Source organism: Gopherus flavomarginatus, chromosome 12 (genome assembly GCF_025201925.1).
Source record: "Gopherus flavomarginatus isolate rGopFla2 chromosome 12, rGopFla2.mat.asm, whole genome shotgun sequence".
Lineage (NCBI taxonomy): Eukaryota > Metazoa > Chordata > Testudines > Testudinidae > Gopherus > Gopherus flavomarginatus.
In genome coordinates, this window is record NC_066628.1 from 37,396,398 (window position 1) to 37,420,079 (window position 23,682).

At 42.0% G+C, this 23,682-nt stretch overlaps 1 protein-coding gene and 1 long non-coding RNA gene across 4 annotated transcripts in view; one reads left to right on the forward strand and one right to left on the reverse strand.

Annotated features, from left to right (window-relative positions):
* The window catches only part of SAP30BP (SAP30 binding protein), a 59,518-nt gene that overhangs the window by 24,336 nt on the left and 11,500 nt on the right, over positions 1-23,682 (reverse strand). The window lies entirely within an intron of this gene.
* Positions 18,810-20,815, forward strand: LOC127032953 (uncharacterized). Its single transcript, XR_007768974.1, has 2 exons — positions 18,810-19,086; positions 19,616-20,815. It is a non-coding gene; the product is annotated as an uncharacterized LOC127032953 (long non-coding RNA).

Genomic DNA, 23,682 nt, shown 5'->3' on the forward strand with positions numbered 1-23,682 from the left:
GCAAAGACAATTTCATCTAGGAATTAAGGCTTGATTTTTATGAGAACTAAGCATTCTCAGCGCCCAGTAACTTCAGTGACAGTCGTGGTGCTCAACACACCTGGGGGTGGGAAGGAGGATCAGGTCTTAAGGATTGACAAACTGGATCAAAAGATCATTGATTCATCGAGATTGGTACTTGACCACTGACAGTGGATAATACTCAGTGCTTCCCACCACCCCTAAAACATACAATACACTTAGCCAATTGCGCATAGCCAGAGTGTCCTCCTTTTATTAGGGAGCCTTTTTATTCACTCAACTCAGAATTCAATATTAGAATTCCCTTAAAGGGACATAAATAGAAACAAGATCCCATATAAATTTTTAAGTAGACTTCAATGCTGTCCAAGATGTCAGTGAGAGCTCCATGAAAAAGGGGAAAGTAGTAAAATGGAGAAGTGAAATTGCTCGTCTATCAGTCTTTTGATAAGGTTCTCCCAACAGTGTGATCAGCACTACAGAATAGTAAAATCCAAACACCAGAAGAGAGAGAGGCTCAGAAGCATCAGTTCATTATCTTTGCTGATAGAGTGCCTCAAGTATGAGTGGCTATACTGAAAGCAAGAGTTATTCATCACAACAGGAAATACTGCTCATTTGAGACGATTGTGAAGCAGAAGTAGTGATAAGACCATGGGCCAAACTGTTCACGGTTACACTCACGTGAGGTTATTTTGAACCTACATTTACATACACATAAGAGCAGAATTTGGCAGTATGGATTTATACAAGAGAAGGGGATTATGGAAAAAGGTGGTCAAATGTGATAAAGATTATCCAGGGCCAAGTTTGGAAGCAAGCATCATAACACTTAGAAAGTACCAGGAAAATGACTAGTTCTTACACAATTCTCCCCAAATGACAAGGGCTCTGAAGCAGCCAGGGCAACAGTATTCTAACCACCTCCCTCTTCCCAAAAAAAGCCCTTCACGATTCATTGGGCTCTGTGTCCAAAATTCCTCAGCTTCTCAGAACACTGAAGCTATTCATTCAACCTGAAATGAACACAATGCTGCTTCCTTGTTGCTTAGCAACCAAACTTTCACCACTATACTCCAATAAGGAGGGGCTTTTTATGCTGGGTGAGGGGAAGAGAAGGAGAGGTCAGTAAGCTAATCTGGACATTTGCTGTGCCAAATTCAGGCTGGCATTACAAAAATCACTAATTCCCAGGGGTATTCAGTGCCTTCGGGATCAAAAACCCCACATTCCTTTTGTAGAACTAAATGAAGTGCAGTGATATTTACCGCCCTTCATTAAAAAGCATTGTGGCTGTAAGTACATTCGGGTCATAGAAACATAAGGCTGAGGCTATTTTAAAAAGTGAGGTACATGGAGGGAGGAACACATGTGCTGGCTAGCCAGCTGGCTAGGAACCAGTCTTGTCCTTTTATGTGGAACTGAAGTGGACTGGACTATTGTGTCTTTGATAGTACTGATCTTCCTCTACATAGCTAATGTGCCCACACTGTAGTCTCTAGATGCCAGTATGCTACCACCTATTCTCTCAGGCCATTTAAAAGCCTTTTGACAGATAATGACATTCAAGAGAAAATTAAAAATAGATACTTAAAAGTCTGCAGGAAATTTCCCAGCAAGTAATTTAAAACATCCACTGAGAGGAGGGACATTGTCTTCAGGTTAAAGCACTGGACTGGGACTCAGGTGATGTGGGGGGTCTGTTCCTGTATTCCTAACAGTGTGAGACTGTGGGTAAATCACTAACTGTGTGTGCCTCAGCAACCCATCTGTAAAATGGGGATAATCCTTCCCTACCTCATAGGATTGCTGTGAGGGCAAATTCATAAAATGTGAAATACTCACATGCCAAGAATGACCACAACAGACTAGACTATAAAAAAAGTAAGTTCATACAGTTACAGATATGGAAGAGAATTATTGGGTCCTTCCCCTCCAACCAATGCAGGATTTTTCCTAGAGCCGCTTAATCAGTCTCCCAGGAGAGAGAGAGTGCTTGAGACATATTACACAGCCTAACAGATTTTACTATATACATAATATCTCTTTTCACCCTGATATCTAGGACACTAAATACACAAATTCAAATCTTAACATCTTTGTGGGGGAAAAACTACTTTTCACTCCACCCATAGCGAGGTAGTTATTTGATAGTTCTTTTCTTCTGAGGGGACACCTCTAGGGAAAGAGGGCTATGTCAGTAAGTACCTATTGTCCCTAGCCTTCATCTAGAGTTCTGATCTCTCCTTGTTTTTCCAGAAGGAATACCTAGATGACATTAATGAGTAAACGAGAGTGGTACACAGGATGATGCGAGGAGATCCCACTGGAATGAATTATACTGCTATGAACATACTTTAAAAGGTAATAAAAGGAAATGGTCAGAAATTCAACAGCTTTTAGAAATGCGGTAACTTTCCCAAATAACCAGACTAAGAAAGCATTCAGCAGACCACTCACTTATTATCACAATGGTCCCTTCTGACCTTAAAGTCTATGATCATCATGGTTTTAAGTGAATAACCATGCTAAGAAGGGCATTCACCACATACAGGTAAAGTTACTGAATTTTCAAAACACCATTTGCAGGTCACTTTTAAATCATCTGGAGCAATCACTGCAATAGTAAATCTGAAACTGAGGGCATTGTCTACACTACAAAGATTATGTTGATCTAACTACTTAACATAAGAACAGCCATAGTGGGTTAGACTAATGGTTCATCTAGTCCAGTATCCTGTCTTCTGACAGTGACCAATGTCAGGTGCTTCAGAGGGAATGAACAGAACAGGTAATCATCAAGTGATCCATCCCAAATTCAATAGCTTGTGTGTGTTCACACTTGGCTCCTTGCGTCGGCAGTGTGCATTCTCACTAGGACCACTTGTATCAATTGTATTGTCAGTGTGAGGCATTGTAGGATGGCTCCTGTGTTAGCCTAATTACACTGACCGTGACTCTATGCTGCTCAGGGAAGTGGTGTTACTAAACAGGCATAGAGAGGCACTTACACTGACAGGAGCCAAATTTAGGCGAAGACACTTCCACAGCTAGGTCGATGCAAAGCAGCTTATGTTGACCTAACCCTGTAGTTCAGGCCAGGCCTCAGGAAACAGCAGACAATAGTCTTAACAGTAGTAACTGGATGACTGAAATTCCTCTTGGTAACATTCTTGTTTAGGCATCAAAAATTGATTTTTAAGAAGTGCAACATATCACCAATAAATGAGCTCCAAACAGGATCGGTGCGATTCTATGAAATCCAAAATCACAAATAAAGTATTGATTTCTGGGAGGTAAATATTTCTTTATCTTGGCTTGCACTCTACAGTTCCTAGAAGGAAAGAGTCTTTCCCATTTACAACGGTTTATACAAAATGGATCCCTAACACTTGGTAGATATATATTTAAACCAAAGGAGCTATCTGTACAAGATCGGCATGACACCATCATCTCCAGACTACCCATAATTGCAGTCACATCACAAGTCCAGTCTTCACATCCTCAGGGCACAGCCTAGACATCAGAAACCCTAAACAGGCACAGTGAAGAAAACAAGTTCTAAGGAATCATAACCACACCCTCTGCCCAGAGGATATGAATTTCGCTTACTGATGAATGAGGTATACCTGCTGTTCCATGATTAATTAAGCTGAAGGCACCTAATCAATCTTTCATTAAGTCCCTCATTTCAAACTTTACAAATGGCTTGCCATGAAAATGAAAGACTGGTTCTTAGCCCCGATACGGTACTTTACTCGCTCGAGTGTTGTCCATCTAGTAATCCTCAACATCCTTTGCACCAGGCAAGAAGTATCCCTATGCAGTACATGAGAAAATAGAATTTCAACATCTTGCCCAAGGTCATACAGTAAGGACTTGTCTACACGTGAAAGTTAGTTATTCTGGAATGTCATAGCTATTCCAGAATAACTCCATGTGGGGACATTTATTACAGAATAAAAGCATCTTTTGCAGACTTACCTTAATCTTCTTCCAAAGTGTGTTAAATGAATTCAGAAAAAGCCACTTTTTCTCCCTTCCAGTATACGAGTCCACACACGGAGCTAACCCAGAATAATTCCATGTGTAGACAAGCCCTAAGGACTTGTCTTCGCTACCAGGGAGATCGATGCTGCTGCAACTGATGCAGCGGGAGTTGACTTAGTGGGTCTAGTGAAAACCTACTAAATCGACAGCAGAATGCTCTCCGGTTGACCTCCGGCACACCTGCTCCCTGAGAAGAGTAAGATAAGTCGATGGCAGAGCATTTCCCGTCGACAAAGTACAGTGAAGACACCGCGTTAAGTCGACCTGAGCTATGTCGACTCCAGTTAAGTTATTCAAGTAGCTGGAGGATCATAACTTAGGTCGCCATACCCCACTAGCGTAGACAAGGCCTTAGATAATGACAAAGATTAGAACTCAGACTGTCCACATCCACTAGCACCTCCTGGGAGCACAGAACTCCTAACTTCTCAAAAGGTCCACATAGCATTAAGGCCTGGCCTATACTTAAATATAGGTTGACAAAAAGGTACAAGGCACAGGGGTATGAAAAAAAATCTACATCTCTGAGCATCATAGCCACGCTGACGTACACCTGAGCGAAGAGGCAGCTAGACTGATAGAAGAATGCTTCCCATCAACCTAGTTACTGTCACTCAGGGAGGTGGAATTTCTACAGTGATGGAATAGCCCCTTCCATTGCTATAGTCTGCATCGATGCTACGGGGTTACAGCAGTACAGCTATAGTGCCGTAGCTATGCCACTATAGTGCAGACATAGCCTTAGACATAACTGCCATTAGCGTTCATGGGACTTCCTATAAACAAAGGCTTTACACTGAATGCTTCCCCTTGATTTTAGCATAGGCTTCAACACATGAAGCAGAGGTGAGGGCATTTAAGTACAGTTAACTGTTTTTCTTACATTTAAATGTGCTATGGATCTGATCCCAGACCAAGTTAAAAGGTGACGGAGCGAAAGCTCTGAGGAATAATGTAAAGGGGCACAATATAAAAGTGAAGGGTTGCAACACTTTAGTGTGGTAAGTGAACAATAATATCCATTTCTTGACACTGATTAACAAGTTTTCCAGAGCATTTAACAAAAGGAAGATATTTTGACTGTAAAGTGGAGGAAAAGGGATCTTATCTGTTTACATAAGGCATCAGAATCATTCACGGTACTATGTACATAAAGCATTGGAAAAGTACAAGGTAGCTCAGTGATTTTCATTCTGTGGCTTGTGAGCCACAAGTGGCTCTTTAATGTGTCTCCTGTGGCTCTTTGTAATGTAACAATGAATTCACACTACTGTGGCTTTTGTGGGTCAGGCTGACCACTAATTTGGTTCCTTAATCACTGAGATCTGAGTATCACTGAGGCTAGTCAAGCAACACTGCACTGGTTGTGTCCAGAATCAAGCAAGATACTTATGATGCTGTAATTTCATCAAGGAATATGTATTTTAAGTCAATATGTTGGACATCTGTGAAAAACTGTGCATAGCGACCATGTTCCCATGGGGAGCACTCACTGAAGTGAACAGGGCTTGGATTTCACCCCCAGCCTTTAACCTGGAGCGGACTGAGTGACAGTACTGCATTGTTTTCACAACCTTGAGCTCTGGAACGCTGCGTGGGAGGGTACCTACATTTACGTCTGTGGTCAAAGTCTTTTTCGGGATACTGGGTTGGTCACACTAATGAAAATCAAGCCAGAGATCACTGTTAGCTAAATAAGCAGCAGTTTATCTCCATCACCAGGGAGGTATAAAACTCAGATAAGCTACAGAAAAAGAGCTGACCTCTTGTTCCTTCACATCCCAAGCCTAATAGAAAGGCTTTTGTTCCATTGGATATTGCAAGCTGTTATCTGAAAACTGCCAGGATAAAAAGTGTAAAATAAAGGGGCTTTTCCCCCCACCTCATTTTGTGACGGCCAGAGTGAATATATTCACTATGATGTAGTATTAGTATGCATCTTTCAGTCTCAAGAGAAAATGGATATGTGCCCCTGAGATGTACAGAATTCACTCAGTTGGTTTTATGGCAGCCATGACTGTGGCTGAAGAGACCCAATTGAGAGAGAAAGAGGCACAATCTCTGCTTACTAAGGTTTATACTAAAGGCAGACCTTGGAGAAAACCTCCTGTTTGAAGACAAAGCTTGCACTACTGCAGCGCCACTGGTGCTCAGAACAGAGGGAATACTAGTATAAAATAGCAAAGAATCCTGTGGCACCTTATAGACTAACAGACGTTTTGGAGCATGAGCTTTCATGGGTGAATACCCACTTCTTCAGATAAAATAGTCCATCTTGCTTCTTCTCCCATTAGAAGGGGAGATTCTTCCCATCGCTCTCCTCTCACCCTTCTCAAGGAAGGTGTACCCCACAATTCTCTCCGTCATCTCCCCTACTGGGAAGGTCAGCTCCTCATTGCCATCTATTCCCTCCTGCTGGTCATCCCTCAATCAACAGGTTACTTCTTCACAGCTACTCCAAGCAGTGGTACACACCATGACATTAGCGAGACTGGTCAGTTTCACTACTGTTGCTTACAGCTTCTGAACAGTAGTGAAGGTGAGAATAAATCTTACTGAGATGCTGCTAATGGTCAGCATTTGGTGCAGGTGGATGGAGATGCAGAGCAAGGAAATATAAGAGTCAGATTTTAGGGACCTCCGATCACCTACATTTCTAAGATCTCTAGACCGATCTTATGCATAACAAGCCATATGATTTCTGGTCCGTGTGTTCCAGAGCAGTTTAGTGAGACTTACAAGATTATTATTTTCACCAATGACTGACTTCAGCTGCTATTTAAGTTTCAGTATTGCTGTTCTGCTAGCATTCAGAAAAAGTTTCCCCATTTACTACTGTTAAGCAAGTAGGCAAGTGTCTTTTTCAAGCCTTGGGCAATGAGACACTCCCTCTGGCAGCCCAGCGGTTGTATTTATTATTAAACTGAACCACCAAGATAGATTCATACCTGTTGATGAAGGACAGGCACTGTTTCTGCTTGTTATATGTAAAAATTGCAACATGAAAGCAACGTATTCTAGTTAAACTCATCCTACTGTGGCAAGATATGGACTGTTGGTAAGAGATTCAGTCCAACAAAACTGCAGGGTGTGTCCACACTATGGAAGGTTAAAAAAAACACATAAGAATGCAGCCTACCATCAGGTCCCACTGCAAAACTCAACAGCAATCCCCTCAGTGGGAACAGAGATTAAAACATAGGAAGGAAATGAAAACAATATGAAGCTGACACTGAAGAATTTAAGCTTCAGAAGATTTATCAAAAAAAGTCCATTTTATTGGATGGAAAGAATGGACTTATTTACAACAATGCTTGCAAAATCCTTCCTAAAATAAAATCCATAAAACCAGTACAAAGCTCACACCCACACTGTGGAACACAGCAGATACTGGGGTTAGGATTAGTACCCTTTGGCAAGAACTATCATCAACTTCACAGCTGCAGTGGCAAAAATTACTAGGAGTGCATTTTAATCATGCAGAAGGCGAGGGGGGCAGGGAAGAGAGGGAAGATAACTACCTTGTGGGGAAGGAAAGCATGTAATGGCTAGAGGGACATAGGATCCAAGATCCAAGTTGTGAAATTGGATTGACTGAGAAGTCAATGTCCAATTCACCAGCTTGGGTTTCTCCTTTCCCATGCTATTTCAACCAAGCCAGACCCACACACTCTCTAGTTTCCCACCACTGCTGATTAGCATCTATTAAAATAATCTAATGCAGTGGTCCCCAACACAGTGCCCGTGGGCGCCATGGCGCCTGCCGTGGCATCTATGTGTGCCTGCGGACTGGCTGGCGGAGAACCATCAGCCGAAATGCTGCTGAAAACCGGCGTCATCAAGAGACGACACCGCCAAAAAGTGACGCCTCTTGATGACGCTGCTTTTCGGTGGATGCTTGTCCACCGGCCACGATGGCTCGTCATCTGGTGCCTGCCACCCGGAAACGGTTGGGGACCAGTGATCTAATGGGTTAGAAGCACCAAAGTTTTCACATAATTAGCGCGATCTTATTCTGTTAATCAAATCCTCCCTCCTTTCATTTATTATATCCGCTCGTTCCATCTCGTCTAAAATTAGTCCATGCCTATTCCAAAGTATATAGTGTCGTCCTACTAGTTTGTACAGCACCTAGCACAATGGGACCATGATTCTGATCATGGCCTTTGGACATGTCCATAATAATTTTAAATGCACCTTGATAATGCTGTTATCCTTTCCCAGCCTGGGCATCCTGAGGCATGATGCCATCTGTGATTTATTTAGACATTTCTTTAGTGCTCATCAACTTGGTATCTGATTACTGAACAAAGTTGTAAAAACAAGTCCATATATGCAGATCACAATGGGTACAGTGCCCTGAAAAGTGAGAGGTAGAGAGTTCCAAAGCCAGGGACCTTGTGTAACTATGGATGCCAGTTCCCACTGGTTCAATCCCAGCCAAAACAAGAACATGCTGACTGACAGGCTGACATGGCTGGACATCAGGAGAGACACTAAATTAAACCAATCGACTGATTGTTGCAATTCAGTGTCCAGATTCAAAGCACACTGATGATACTGGAGATTGGGCTGGCAGAGACGGATTTGTTACAGGGACAGCTATTTACACAAAAGTACATTTGGAAAGAGAAGAAAAGTAGTTACAGCAACACTTGTGACCACCCACAGGGTTTAGCAGAACATATTGCCTAGCAGAAGATGACCTTTAATCCAAGTTTTTAGTACAGTGTTTGGCCAATACAAAGACACTTGCCTATTGGTGGTAGGGTCATTACAGCAGGTTTCACCCCACATGAAAATAGGTAAAGCTAGAAGTGAATGGACATTTTTTTCCTCTCTCTACAACAATTCATTCACTGGGTGGAGGGGTGAAAAACTGTCTCTTATTAAAGAATCTGCTTAGGCAACAGTATCATTCTGCTGCAGTTGCTGCAGAAAGGATCTAAAGTCTGGACGCAAACTCTTCATCTCCACTACCAGCTATAACAAACCAAGAGGGAAGAATACCTACATGCAGACAGGAAAGAGTTTATGATTAATTTCTCAACCTCTCTCATCTCCAGGCAATGCACATTCTCCAGTATACGTAGTTAGCTGGATGACCTAGTCATTCCTACAACAGACAGACAAAATATTAAAATCCATCAGATTTGAGGAGTTAAGAGCGAAGAGTGAGCTGCAGAAAGAAATGGCAATTTCACCTCTCACCCACCAAAGTTTGTCAGTTGTAACATATGCTACATTAGAGAAGCTGGTAAACAGAATAAAGTCCAAGTGTGTGTGTGCTGGGGGGGGCGGGAACGTACAAAGTTTTATTTCCTTTCTCAACAAAATAAAAAAGAAAAAAGGAGAATCCCGGGAGAAAGCCCAATACGAGCCCATTTCCTATGGTTACATCCTGTTTGCCAGCTCTGTCACATGGTTCCAGGCAAACTGCCCAGCTCCGGAGGAGAAAATGAACTTATCAGAAATATGAGAGGAAGTCGCTGGGCCCATGTTATGAAAGCACTGAAAAGCACAGAGGCGAGCCACCTATAGGGAAAAATTGGCTGTTTTCATATTGCAATATGAGACTTCTATACAGTCTGCACACTGAGGTGTCACCCTGTTGTAGACAGCGAGGAAGAACGAACAAGATAGCAAAGAACTCCTCAGACTCTTTCCCTATCTCTAGTGACTTATCAAAAGACAGGGCACACCCAGCTGATGCTGCCTTTTACTTTTTAAGCTATATTAAGTCTGTACAAATCCACTGCAAAATTCACTTCAATTCTATGACCCCCCCCAAAAAAAAACAAACATCACACACCACACCCAGCCAACCAAGACTTGCTAAGTATGAAAGTGATAAAATGTTTTAGACAAAGGAACCACTATAGCAGAAGAGTCTTTAAAATAGTTCCTGCTTGAAATTTGATTCCATTCATTTTACACATGATGTTTTAATAATTTTTGAATATATCTGTTATTCAGAGTAGCAGCTTCTAACCAGGGGTTACAGCAAAGGGCCCTGAGCCAAGGCTCTTGTATTCTGGTTTAGTTGCAGAGCCTGGATCACGGTGGCATTTGAGGCAAGTCACTGAAACTCTGTGCCTCAGATTCCTCACCTTTAAAATGGGATTAATATCTTCCTCACAGGAGTGAGGAGTTTGGTGTCTGTAAAGCATTAGCAAAGCTTCAGCTACAGGAGTGCAAAGTAAGGGCTCTTGGTATCACAAGCAATGGTCCCAAATACAGTGGCATACACATGTTTAAGAGCAGTAAAAAAAAAAAAAAAAAAAAAAAGACCAAAACAGCTCTCATTGATCATCCAAACAGACCAATTAAAGACCAATTGGAGCAAACAAGCACTTGACTGGGGTTGCCAAAACTCTGAATCCACCTCTGCTCATTTCCATTAGCCAGTGAAGTTGATTAAATGACCTTATATGACTGCTGCTTGGAGCAGCTAGTCCTCGAACCCACAAGAGGAGAGGCAATTCTTGATGCAAGGTACAGTGCCAAAAGTGAAATCCTTGCAAGCTGTGTAGAAACTTTTTAAAGACACCATAATAGAGGTTCAATGTAAATGTATACCCCATATTAAAAAACTCAGTAAGAGAACCAAAAAGGTGCCACCATGGCTAAACAATAAAGAAAAAGAAGTAGTGAGACACAAAAAGGCAGCTTTTAAAAAGTGGAAGTTAAATCCTAGTGAGGAAAATAGAAAGAAGCATAAACACTGGCAAATTAAGTGTAAAAATATAATTAAGAAGGCCAAAAAAGGATTTGAACAACTAATCCAAGACTCAAAAAGTAACAGCAAAAAAAAATTAAGTACATCAGAAGCAGAAAGGCTGCTAAACAACCACTGGACAATCGAGATGCTAAAGGAGCACTCAAGGATGATTGCAGAGAAACTAAATTAATTCCTTGCATTGGTCTTCATGGCTGAGGATGTGAGGGAGATTCCCGTTCTTTTAATGTGACAAATCTGAAGAACTGTCCCATACTGAGGTGTCATTAAATGAGGTTTTGGACCAAATTGATAAACTGAACAGTAATAAGTCACCAGGACCAGATGCTAGTCACCCAAGAGTTCTGAAGGAACTAACTGTAGTTTGTAATTTAAATCAGCTTCTGTACCAAATGACTGGAGGATAGCTAATGTGATGCCAATTTTTAAAAAGCCCGGCAATTACAGGCCAGTAAGCCTGACTTCAGTACCAGGCAAATTGGTTGAAACTATATTAAAGAACAAAATTGTCAGACAAATAGACGAACATAATTTGTTGGGGGAAAAGTCACTGTTTTTGTAAAGGGAAGTCATGCCATACTACAATTCTTTGAGGGGATCAACAAGAATGTTGACAAGGGGGATCCAGTGGATACAGCATACTTAGATTTTCAGAAAGCCTTTGACAAGGTCCCTCACCAAAGGCTCTTAAGCAAAGTAAGCTGTCATGGGATAAGAGGGAAGGTCCTCTCATGGATTGGTAACTGGTTAAAGGATAGGAAATAAAACGTAGGAATAAATGCTCAAATTTTCAGAATGGAAAGAGGTAAATAGCCATGTCCCCCAGGGGTCTGTACTGGGACCAGTCCTGTTCAACATATTCATAAGTGATCTGGAAAAAAGGGGTAAACAGTGAGGTGGCAACATTTGCAAAGGGTATAAAACTACTCAAGATAGTTAAGTCCCAGGCAGACTGCAAAGAGCTACAAAAGGATCTTACAAAACTTGGAGACTGGGCAACAAAATGGCAGATGAAATTCAGTGTTGATAAATGCAAAGTAATGCACCTTGGAAAACATAATTCCAACTATACATATAAAATGATGGGGTCTAAATTAGCTGTTATCACTCAAGAAAGATCTTGGAGTCAGCGTGGATAGTTCTCTGAAAACATCCACTCATTATGCAGCAACAGTCAAAAAAGTGAACAGAATGTTGGGAATCATTAAGCATGGGATAGGTCATAAGACAGAACATATCGTATTGCCTCTATACAAGTCCATGGTACGCCCACATCTTCAATACTGCATGCAGATGTGGCTGTCCCATCTTAAAAAAAAAAAAAAGATATTGGAATCGGAAAAGGTTCAGAAAAAGGCAACAAAAATAATTAGGGGTATGAAACGGCTGCCATATGAGGAGAGATTAATAAGATTGGGACTTTTCAGCTTGGAAAAGAGACGACTAAAGGGGGATATGGTAGAGGTCTATAAAATCATGACTGGTATGGAGAAAGTAAATAAGGAAGTGTTATTTACTCCTTCTCATAACAAGAACTAGGGGTCACCAAATGAAATTAATAAGCAACAGGTTTAAAACAAACAAAAGGAAGTATTTCTTCACACAATGCACAGTCAATCCTTCATAGAGGATGATGTTGTGAAGGCCAAGACTATAACAGGCTTAAAAAAAGAAAAGAAAAGAAAAAGAACTAGATAAGTTCATGGAGGAACTATTAGCCAGGATGGCCAGGGATGGTGTCCCTAGCCTCTGTTTGTCAGAAGCTGGGAATGGATCACTTGATGATTACCTGTTCTGTTCATTTCCTCTGGGGCACCTGGCGGAAGAAAGGATACTGGGCTAGATGGCCTTTTGATCTGAACCAATATGGCAGTTCTTATCTATTAGTTCGGATTCAGGCGATTTCCATTTTGAATGAAAGCAACAAGTTTAGTCAAAAAAGTAGCCAAATATGGCCTCTGGTAATTCCCATTAAAAGTGAACAAGCTCAACAAAGCTGTTTATTGCTGTGGGAAGCCCATGAACCCAGTAACTTCTCTCATCCCATTTCTGCTTTCTATTTGATTCCACAGATAAGAAAGAATGGCAACTTTGTGAGAGATCATAAATATCACGCACCAGAGGGGTAGCCATGTTAGTCTGGATCTGTAAAAAGCAAGGAGTCCCGTGGCACCTTATAGACTAACAGATGTATTGGAGCATAAGCTTTCGTGGGTGAATACACACTTCGTCAGACGCATGCTAAGTATCAGTATCACATGGCAATGACTGAAACGTCAAATCATTTTGACAATTTTCTTTATGGATTATTTCACAGCAGGATTAAATCGAAGGTGAAGCTGAGTTGTGAGAAAACTTAGATCTCAGCAACAACAGCAATGGAAAAATGAAAGAGTGCTGGCAAAGGGAATTTCTTCTTGCACAATAATTCTTTGCTATGTACATCCCATCGAAATTCCTTCTTCAAAGTCTAGAGAAAGAAATTAAGTGCCAGAGCAGAAATTCAGAGACCTGGTAAGAGCAACAACTGAAGGGGACTATACTGCTGCAGACAGATATTTAACGCTAGAGAAGGACCCTGGGCAAGTGTCGGAGAAAACAGATATTGTTCATTAATTTGAAAAATGAGAGATAAGAAGATGCAAGGTTAGTTAATAAAAATCAATGAAAAAGCACATTATCCTAGCAATTGTGGGGCTAATTATTTATGCCAGCAGAAAAAGGGTGCAACAAAGATTTTCATTCTCTAGGAAGCACATCAGAAACTCATATCCACCAAGCATTGTCTAGAGAAGGATTCCCTGTGCCAAATTAGTTTCCAGCACGCACAATGCACTGCTATAAGGAAGTTTAAAATGGTATAAAAGACTGCTGTCTTGGTAATCTCAATTTGTCTCCCAGTGGCACGTGTCCATAACACAAAAATGAGCCATCAGCACATGTAGCACTATTTGCACCTCTGCTGTCACTCTCGGAAAGGCCCAGGACTGAATACACCCTGGAGACTGAGGGCAATGTCTACACTACAAAATTAAATTGACTCAAGTTATTGTGGTGGCTGTATGTCGATGTCATTGAATTGGTTTTACACATCCATGCTATGCTCTTTGTGTCGGCGGTGCTTGTTCTCACAAGGAGCACTTGCACCAATTTACCTGACAGCATTTGGAATTGTTGGAGGGTTTCTGAAAGGCAGCAACAGTCAATGTCAGCAATGCAGTGTCTACACTGGACACTGCATTGACTTCAGTGCTATGTCTCTCATGAAGGTGGAGTTAAATTGGTGTAGTAGGTGAGTTACATCGGTGGGAGCTACATTTTAGTAACTTGCAAAGTTAGGTTTACGTACACTACCTTGTGTGTCAACCTAACTGTACTGTAGACCAAGCCGGCGGGGGGGTGGGGAGGCAAAGAGAAATCACCTCTAGGCATGAAAGGGTTGGTTAAGATATGGGATAAGAGTGGAAGGTCTGCACTGATGCTGTCATTGCTCTGTAAGAAAAGGGAGAGAGTTCCAGAGCTCTCAATCTGGCACCATTCAAGAACATTTAATAGAAAAGTTACAATGCCAGAAATGTAAAATAAAACAGCAGGTTTCTCTGCAGGTAGTCAGAGGGTCAAAAAATAAGTCATGCTTTAATAGAAATGTGCATATTCTTCCAGTCTAGCCGGTGAAAAGAATGCAAGGAAAGTGGCACCACAAATTACTCAGTGTTCTGGAAGTTTTAATAAAACTGCTTAAAAAAAATCTTTCATGGCTCTCGCTGAAGAGATGAGCCACACCTGTGTCAATAATCTTTGGTATTCAGCACTTCAGGGAGTGAAGAGTCTGTTGCGGCTTGTATGCCTGGCGGGGAAGGAATGAGACATGTCCAAATACGTGCCTACTCATCTTCCAAAACAGTTCATAAGTACTGGTTTACTGAATTCAGGGCTGCAGCTTTGAACCCAAAGTTTTAAGCCAACAATGCAACAATCTTTCTCTGCAGTTGTCAAGCCAAATGGGCTAGAGGCAGAGGGGAAAAACGTGAGAAAGAAAAATAGAATAAAACTTTCAGTGCCAGGTTCATTCTTTCATGTCAAATTGTGTTAAGCACTTGCCAATATACTCAGGCAGATAAAGCTACTTGTAACCATGCCCACCTGCCTAGAAAAAGTGGATCAGATGCACCAACTGCTTTAATTTCTGAAACAAAGAGCACTTATTTTAAACAGTGGGAGAGGACCGTAGCAGAAACTGACTTTTCTGTACTCTTCTGAAAAACCTTCCAGGCATAACATCAGTGAAGCCTCTCAATATTTTTGGTTTCTTAATGGGAAGTTGAAAGGCAACGTCTCTAGTGCCGAGAATAAGGGAGGGGTACAATCAGTGAATTACTGTGTAAAACTAGGCAGAACAAGCAGGTGTTCTGATAGCAAGAAGCCAAGAGAAAAGAGAACACTGCTATAATGTTCAGTGGACACAGTGCTACTCCTGCAGAGAATGCTAAGGCTGGTTTATTGTACAGCATTTCAATGTCTAAATCAGACAGCAAGTAACTTGAAGTACCTTTTCAGGGTTGGTGGAATCCTGAAGAGGAGAGCAACAGAGATACAATTCAAGTTCACAATTCATTGCGGAAAGGTTAACTCCAACAGACCATGCCATGTCTTTCAATACAGGACCACTGCGGTCATCACGGAATGGGGAGGTTTTGGAACTGGCTCTTGAACCAGACTAGTTTTCAGAATTCGCCAATGACATTTTTAATAGCTACCCCTTCAACACATGAAAGCAAAGGAATGACAATTCACTTGGGCCTACTTTTGAGCTTTGTCACTCATAAAAACAAAACATTAACATTCATCATAAGAATGGCCACACTGAGTCAGACCAATGGTCCATCTAGCCCTGTATCCTGTCTTCCAACAGTGCCCAGGGCCAGGTGCTTCAGACGCAATGGACAGATCAGGGCAATTACAGTACAAGCTGTTTTATCCAGCATGTTAGGGGGGATGAGGGGTGCTGGTAATGAAAAATGCTGGCTAACTAAGGAGGAGGGAGTTTGGGTGTGGGAAGAGGTGAGGGCAGCAGGTTAGGGCGCGGGAGGAGGATGCCATGGCACTCACCTCAAGCGACTCCCTGCAAGCAACCTGTCCCAGCTGCTTCTAGGTGGAGGCGCAGTAAGCAGCTCCATGCACTGCCTCCGCCTGCAGGTGCCGCCCCTGCAGCTCCCACAATGAGAGCTGCGGAGCTAGTGCTTGGGGCAGTGTGCGGAGCAGACTGTGCGCCTGTCTAGGAGCAGCCAGCACAGGTCACCATTTGTGGGGAGCCACCCAAGGTGAATGCCCCCCAGATCCAGTACCCCACACCTCCTCCTGTGCCCCAAGTCCCGTCCTGCATCCCAACTCCCTCCCAGAGCCCACACTCCATACTCCCTCCCATGCCCCAACTGGGCTATAAACCGGAATTTCACTGAAGATCAGAAGTGCCCATTTATAGAGCTTTCCGACTGTTTTATCTGGCACTTCACCAACTTTTACTGTATTAAGTGATCCAGCCACTGTCATCCAGTTCCAGGTTCAGGCAGTCAGAGGTTTAGGGATACCTGGAGCATGGGGTTGTGTCCATGACATCTTGGCTAACAGCTATTGACGGACCTATCCTCCATCAACTTATCAAATTCTTTTTTGATCCCAGTTATAATTTTGGTATTCACAACATCCCCTGGCAACGAGTTCCACAGGTTGACTATGCGTTGTGTGAAGAAGTACTTCCTTATGTTAGTTTTAAATATTCTGCCTACTAATTTCATCAGGTCCCCCTTAGTCAACCCTTTTCTAAGCTGAATGGTCTCAGTCTTTCTAATCTCTCCTCATATGGAAGCTCATCCTTTCAAGACATGTTAATACTAATTCCTGTTGCTTATGCTATCCATTCCCTATATTTGAGAGTTACATGCATCCCACTGCTCATTGAGTGGACCTAAAGATATTAGGAACATTTTAAAAGTTGCTAATTTGAGCTTCATATCTCAAAATGTTTGCCCAATTACACTTGGAATTTCCCTTAAAAAAAATCCTTTGGCCTGAAATATAATCTGCTTAGTCTTTCTCTGGTGGAGAATTTTTTAGTGGAAATTCTAAGATTAATTGGGCAAACATTTTGAGTTATGAAGCTCAAATTAGTAACATTATACACATACTTTTTTTGGCAAAAATTGGTGCAGGTGGCTTTCCAGAATTGGGCTTAAAACAGAAGCTGTTTTACAGCCTTAAGTGGAGAGTTACTAGTGTGCTTTGACAATGCCAGTGTTAGAGACTCCATTATTGTATGCTCACCTGTTGGTTTACAGAGCAAAACTATCACCTAAAATCAGTAATATCTCAGAGCAAATAGTGACAGTTAGGAAGAGCTGGGGGAGGCAAGAATGATCAAAAGCATCAGAGTTTGGATGCTGTACTCCCATACTGGTATTACTCCCCTCCCCCCAAACTCAAAACAATTGCTATTGCCTCCCTAAAGTAGCTGAGGGATCACTCAGCCACTGAAGGAATTATTCTATGGGAGGGCTGGATCAAGGTTACAGTTAAAGCTGAGCATGTCTCTAAAGGTTATTAAAAGGCCCTTTGTTAGATTTGCTTAGGAAATGCACCATTCGTCTACAAATCGGACACCCCCCCTCTGCTTCTTTTGTCCTGTAGTCTAACTTGGCAGCCTCCCACAGTCCCAATACACAAAGTGAGGGGAGGGTTCTGTAAAAAAGGAACTTTGACAGGACAACAAGCTTTCAAAGTCTGTAAGCAGTTGTTGGACTCAGGGTATGTCTACACTGCAGCTAAAAACACGTGGCTGGCCTGAGTAAGCTGACTTGGGCTCACATGGCTTTGTCTCTGTGGCTGTTTAATTGCAGCATAGACATTCTGGCTGGGGCTGCAGTGCAAGCTCTGGGACCCTCCCACCTTGCAGTGTCCTACAGCCCAGTCCAGCCCAAGCCCAAACATCTATACCTCAATGAAACAGCCCCTTAGAGCCCCAAAGAGCTGTAGGTTATTAACTGCAGTGTAGACATACTCTCGCTTGGCAGCCATATACACTAACTTTCTGATATCAAGAGCAATCAGAACAGTAATCAGGGCTTGAGAGTTAATGATTGCACTGCGAATGCCATCTGAAGTGAGCTGAGCGGAAGGATTGGGCTCACAGTCCTTGTTTGACTTCAATGCTCTGTTTTAATAGTCCCATCCCATCAATGTCTAGGTCCAGAATCCTTCAGATCAAAGTTTAGTAGAGGGGTACGCCCAATACTCTGTTTCAAACCATTTTCTCTCTTTCCCCTGATGACTAGCCCAGTTTACAGTGAAGGAATTAAAAACAAAAAGGAAAGAGTAACAATATTTTGTACTTCTGGCAGTAGGCCAAGCACACTGTATGATTACACACAGCTCCTTAACCCCTCCCACCCTAAACAAGAGAGCCAAGAATGCTACATTTTAAAGCCAAGTTCACAAAACCACCATAGCTTTCCTTCTTGCCTCAAACCCATGGCTCCACACCCAAAAGAGAACCCGAAGAGGCTCATGTAGGCTGTTGGATGCCATCTATCCAAGTCCTATCCATGCTAGCTGAACTGTCAATCATTTCCTTCCCCCTACTAAATATAATTCTTTGTGTTTCTGTAGTTATATATTTTAAATGACTACTTGCTTACAGGTAAGGGGTTTACCTTCTTGGTCATTATAAACCCTAATGTAAAGGGATCTGGGTTTACACTCAGCATGCAGGGTCTCATACCAGGAACAGTTCTCCCCAGAGAAAATTTTAGAGATCAATCTGCTTTTTGCGAAGTTACAACCTTCAGGAGCTTGTGCTGCTTTTCATTAGAACACCATACTGCTGAACTAGCTGCCTGCTCATTATCTGCTCTGAGCAAAAGTTTACACTTCTCTAATCAGTTTGAAGGCACATAGTTTTCATTCACTGACACACCCTTCTTCAGTTAGTTAAACAGCTCTGGTTTATAAAATACTTTCGCTAGTCTTCACCCGCACTAAAGGGAAAACAGCAGTGTGACACATCAGTGTCTGAACTTGAAAAGCTTATTGAGACTTGCTGCTCAAAAGTTCAGTGGCAACATGACAAAGAGGAAGCTGCAGTCTGTTTGGTCATTCAGGCTGTTTTCATCCATGATTGAGATAAGTGAGAATGTGTGCGCCTGTGGCACTCTCTCCAAGTGAACAGAAATACGTTCATCCAGAGCAACTGTGATAATTTGATAAAAAAAAAAAGATACAAGGTAAATGTAAACATAAGAGCTGTGTAGGGGAGAGGAGCCTGGGCACTTCTCTATATTTGCATGAGTCACAGGTGGGGACCAATTTTGGAAAGCATTCCCCCACCATACCCTTTAATATAAAACTAGTACAGAAAATTATGCTTTTATCCTCTTATAACTTCCGCAGCCTTTGCTTACGATGGCAATGACACTTGATGAGCCTTTCAGAGGCAGTGTGTTTTTGGCCTAAACAGCAATAAATTCTGAACTGCTTTTATGCAGTCTCTGGAGTGGACCTGAGCCACAGGCACAAGGAAACATAACCCCACATAACCTTGTTTAAATTAGAGAATCAATGTCTTGCTTGATTATTGTTCAGATAAAATCCTACATCTAAGCTGACTGAGCACAAACTTAAATTAAGAATTCATTCACCATTTGCTCACAGCTGTGCCTATTAGAAAGGCAGCAGAACATATCTTTATTGGTTATGAATAACTGCACAATTAACTGATCCAAGGATAACTGTTTAATCTCCTTTTTACAACAGGATAGCATGGATTTCATCTTTGGCTTGCCCTAAAACCCAGAAGAGTTGCACCAGGCCATTTCTACAGCACACAGAAATGCCCAAGCCTCATGTCTAACACGGATTTCCAAAAGTGAACTGTGTGGCTTTATTAGGTAATATGCAATATTGCATATTACCTTACACCTAACAGCAAAAATATTTTTAACTACATCAGAAGCAGGAAAACTGCCAAATAATCAGTGAGGCCACTGGATGATGACGGTTCTAAAGGAGCAATCAAGGAAGATAAGGCCATTGTGGAGAGCTAAATGAATTCTTTACATCAGGCTTCACTGCCAAGGATGTGAGGGAGATTCCCACACCTGAGCCATTCTTTTTAGGGGACAAATCTGAGGAACCATCCCAGACTGAGGCGTCAGTAATGGTGGTTTTGGAACAAAGTGATACATTAAATAATTATAAGTCACCAGGACCAGATGATATTCACCAAGAGATCTGAAGGAACTCTCATATGAAATTGCAGAACTGTAGTTTGTAAACTCTCTTAAATCAGCCTCAGTACCAGATGACAGGAGGACAGCTAATGTAATGCCAATTTTAAAAAAAGGCTCCAGAGGCAATCCCAGCAATTACAGTAGGTAAGCTTAACTTCAGTACCAGATAAACTGGTTTAAAACTATAGTAGAGAACAGAATTTCAGAGACATAGCTGAACACAAATTTGTTGGGGAAGAGTCACTACAGCTTTTGTAAAGGGAAATCTAATAGCTTGGAGAGGCGTGAATTCTTGGAGGGTGTCCACAAGTATGTGGACACGGGTGATCCAGTTGATCTAGTGTACCTGGACTTTCAGAAAGCCTTTGACAAGATCCCTCACCAAAGGCTCTTAAGCAAAGCAAGCAGTCATGGGACAAGATGAAAGGTCCTCTTATGGATCAGTAACTGGTTAAAAAAGATAGGAAACAAAGGATGGGAATAAAATGGTCAATTTTCACAATGGAGAGCGATAAATAGTGGAGTACCCCAAGGATCTGTGCTGGAACCACTGTTGTTCAACATTCATAAAATGATCTGGAAAAGGGGGCAAATGGCAGGGTGGCAAAGTTTGCAGAGGCTACAGAATCACTCAAAAATAGGTAAGTCCAAAGCGGACTGCAAAGAGTTAGAGAGATCTCAGAAAACTGTGTGACTGGGCATTAAAATGGCAGATGAAATTCAACACTATAAGTGCAAAGTAATGGACATTGTGAAATATAATCCCAATTCGACAAACAAAGTGATGGAGTTTAAAGTAGCTGTTACTACACAGAAGATCTGAGCCATCATGGCTAGGCCTTTGAAAACATCAGCTCAGTGTGCAGCAGCAGTCCAAAAAAGCAAACAATGTCAGGAACAATTAGGAAAAAATATAATGCCACTACATAAATCGGTGGTACGCACACACCTCTAATGTATGTGCAGCTCTCACTGCCTCATCTTCAAAAAAATTAAAAAAGTTAGAATTGGAAAAAAATAGAGAAAGGCAACAAAAAAATCATTAGAAGTATGGAACAGCTTCTGTATAAGGAGAGATTGAAGACTGGAATTGTTCAGTTTAGAAGAGACTAAAGGGGGATATGATAGAGGTCTATAAAATTATGAATGGTGTGGAGAAAGTGAATAAGGAAGCATTATTTACCCCATCACATAACAAGAATTAGGGACCACTCAATAAAATTAAGAGGCAGCAGGTTTAAAATGAACATAAGGAAGTACTTCACAAACTGCATGGTCAATCTGTGGCGCTCATTGCCAGGTGACGTTGAAAAAGCCAAAAAAGTTTAATTGGGTTCAAAAAAGAATTCGATAAATTTATGGAGGATAGGTCCATCGATGTCTGTTAACCAAGATGATCAGGGATGCATCCGGTGTTCCTAAAACTTCTGACTGCCAGAAGCTGGGACTGAACAACTGAGGATGGATCACTCAATAATTGCCCTGTTCATTCCCTCTGAAGAATCTGGCATTGGCCACTGTTGGATACTGGGCTAAATGTTCTGACCCAGTATGGTCATATTTATATTCTTATGAAACCAATGGAGAATGAAAATTATGTTTGGCCGGAAAAGATGTTATCCAAAGCTGTTAGTGGGTTAATCAAATGGCTCTCCATTAGCCATGCTTTGGGTTTATGATAGCCAGGATTATGTTTACTCCCTAGTTTGAACATGTTAAGAAGACCATGGGATAGGAAGAAATAAAACAGAAATATACTGCCACTTGGTGGAAAAAGTAGGTATGAAATTCCTGCAACTCTTACAAACAAAACTTTTAAAATGAAGTTTTCCAATGGACTTCTTGGTAGCATTGCTAGTGAAAACTCATCCAGCGCCTCAGATAAGATTTAGGGCGATGTGTTTTAACAAAATCCCACCCCACCTAAGGAACCTGGCATTGGGCCACCTGGCAGGATGACACCCTTAGGAAACTCATGATTGAGGACTCTCCAGGCTAGCAGTTCACTTCAAAGAACAAACAGCCTAAAGGATATTTTGTGGCACTCTTATTTTGCACCCTAGGCATATGCCTATTCTGTTTAGGCCTAAAGCCAACTAATAAGGGAAATATAACTGGAGCATTATCAGAGTTCCATTTCCTTTCGCTCTCCCTGCCATTTCTTCCACCTCTTCCCCAAGACAGGCGCAACTTCATAAGACTGCCTCCTCACACAGAAAGGATATTTCCCTGTCCAACTGGCCAAGATCTAGTGCAGGGGTTCTCAACCCGTGGCCCAATTAGCCCACATGCAGCCCAGCTGAGTGCTAAAAAAAATTAAGAAATTGTGGCTGTGGTCTGATGGGGGCAGGGCTAGCTCAGAGGGAGACAAGGTTTGGCTGCTTTCAGGAGGGCTCCTGCCAGCAGGGTGCTGGCGAGTGCATCAGGGAGTGAGAGAGTGGATCTCCGGGGAGGGTGGGGGGCCTCTCTGGGCTGTGATGGGGTAGGGGGTGCTGGGAACCAGGGGTTGCAGGGTGCCAGGTTATAGATGGGGCTCCATGCCTAGGGGCTTTGTTGCTGGTCCGCAACTGGCACTGCACTCCTGGCCCGGTGCAGGGGTCCTGGGTTCCCGGTGCCCTGCCCCCAGCCCAGGTCTCCCCTCCTGGCTGCCTCTGTGGGAAAGGGGGTGGGGGTGCTGTGGTTCTCAACCTGCGGCCCACGTAACACATTGTGGGCCGCATAAACAGGTTAAGAACCACCGCATAAACAGGTTAAGAACCACTGATCTAGTGTAACATCAGTTTATCATCTGATACGTTTTATACTGAGAAGGAGGGAATGATTATATCCTGCATTTGAGGTGGAAAGATCTAGCCTAAGAATTAAGACCTTATCTTTTAGAAACATAATTTCAAAGACTTGGTTTAAATGGGATATGGAATGTTGTTCAGCTACTTAACTAAAACCTCAACTAAAGCAGGGGCAAACAGCTCAGCTGTTATATTTTAAGAAGAATTCTGATACATAAATTATGTTTCTACTCTCTGGAAAGAGTTAGAATAATTAATTCTTGAGCTGTCAGCACAAGAAGGAGAAGAGGGAGAGATGATGACAACTCTACTTGTCCACCTGTCCTCATAATGGGTTCACTATTTACATTTTCTTTAGTCTCCCTTCCTATTGGGGAATTTTCATAAATCTTCTTTCATATAGTGCTTTGAGGCGCCTCCAGTTTCCTCATCTGTAAAATGGGAATAATGACATATCTCCTTTGTGAGGTACTTTGAGACCTACTGATGAAAAGTGCAATACAAGAGCAAGGTATTATTCCAGACTAAAGAAGTTACACACACTTGCATTAAATATATCATCTTCTCTCAAAAGACCTGAAAGCACTTCATAGACATTAAGCCTCAAAACCTCCTGGAAGTAGGTGGAGAGAGATTAAACAACCTGCCTACACTAAGCCTGTAGATGAGTTAGGAAAAATAATACCGGTCTCCCCAAGTCCTCTGTCTTAACCACAAGACCTTCCTTCTTCTCATGTCTCTTCCCAGCAAGAAGGCTGGTTTCTAAGGTATCTTAAAATGTTTATTACTTCTCTAAACTGAA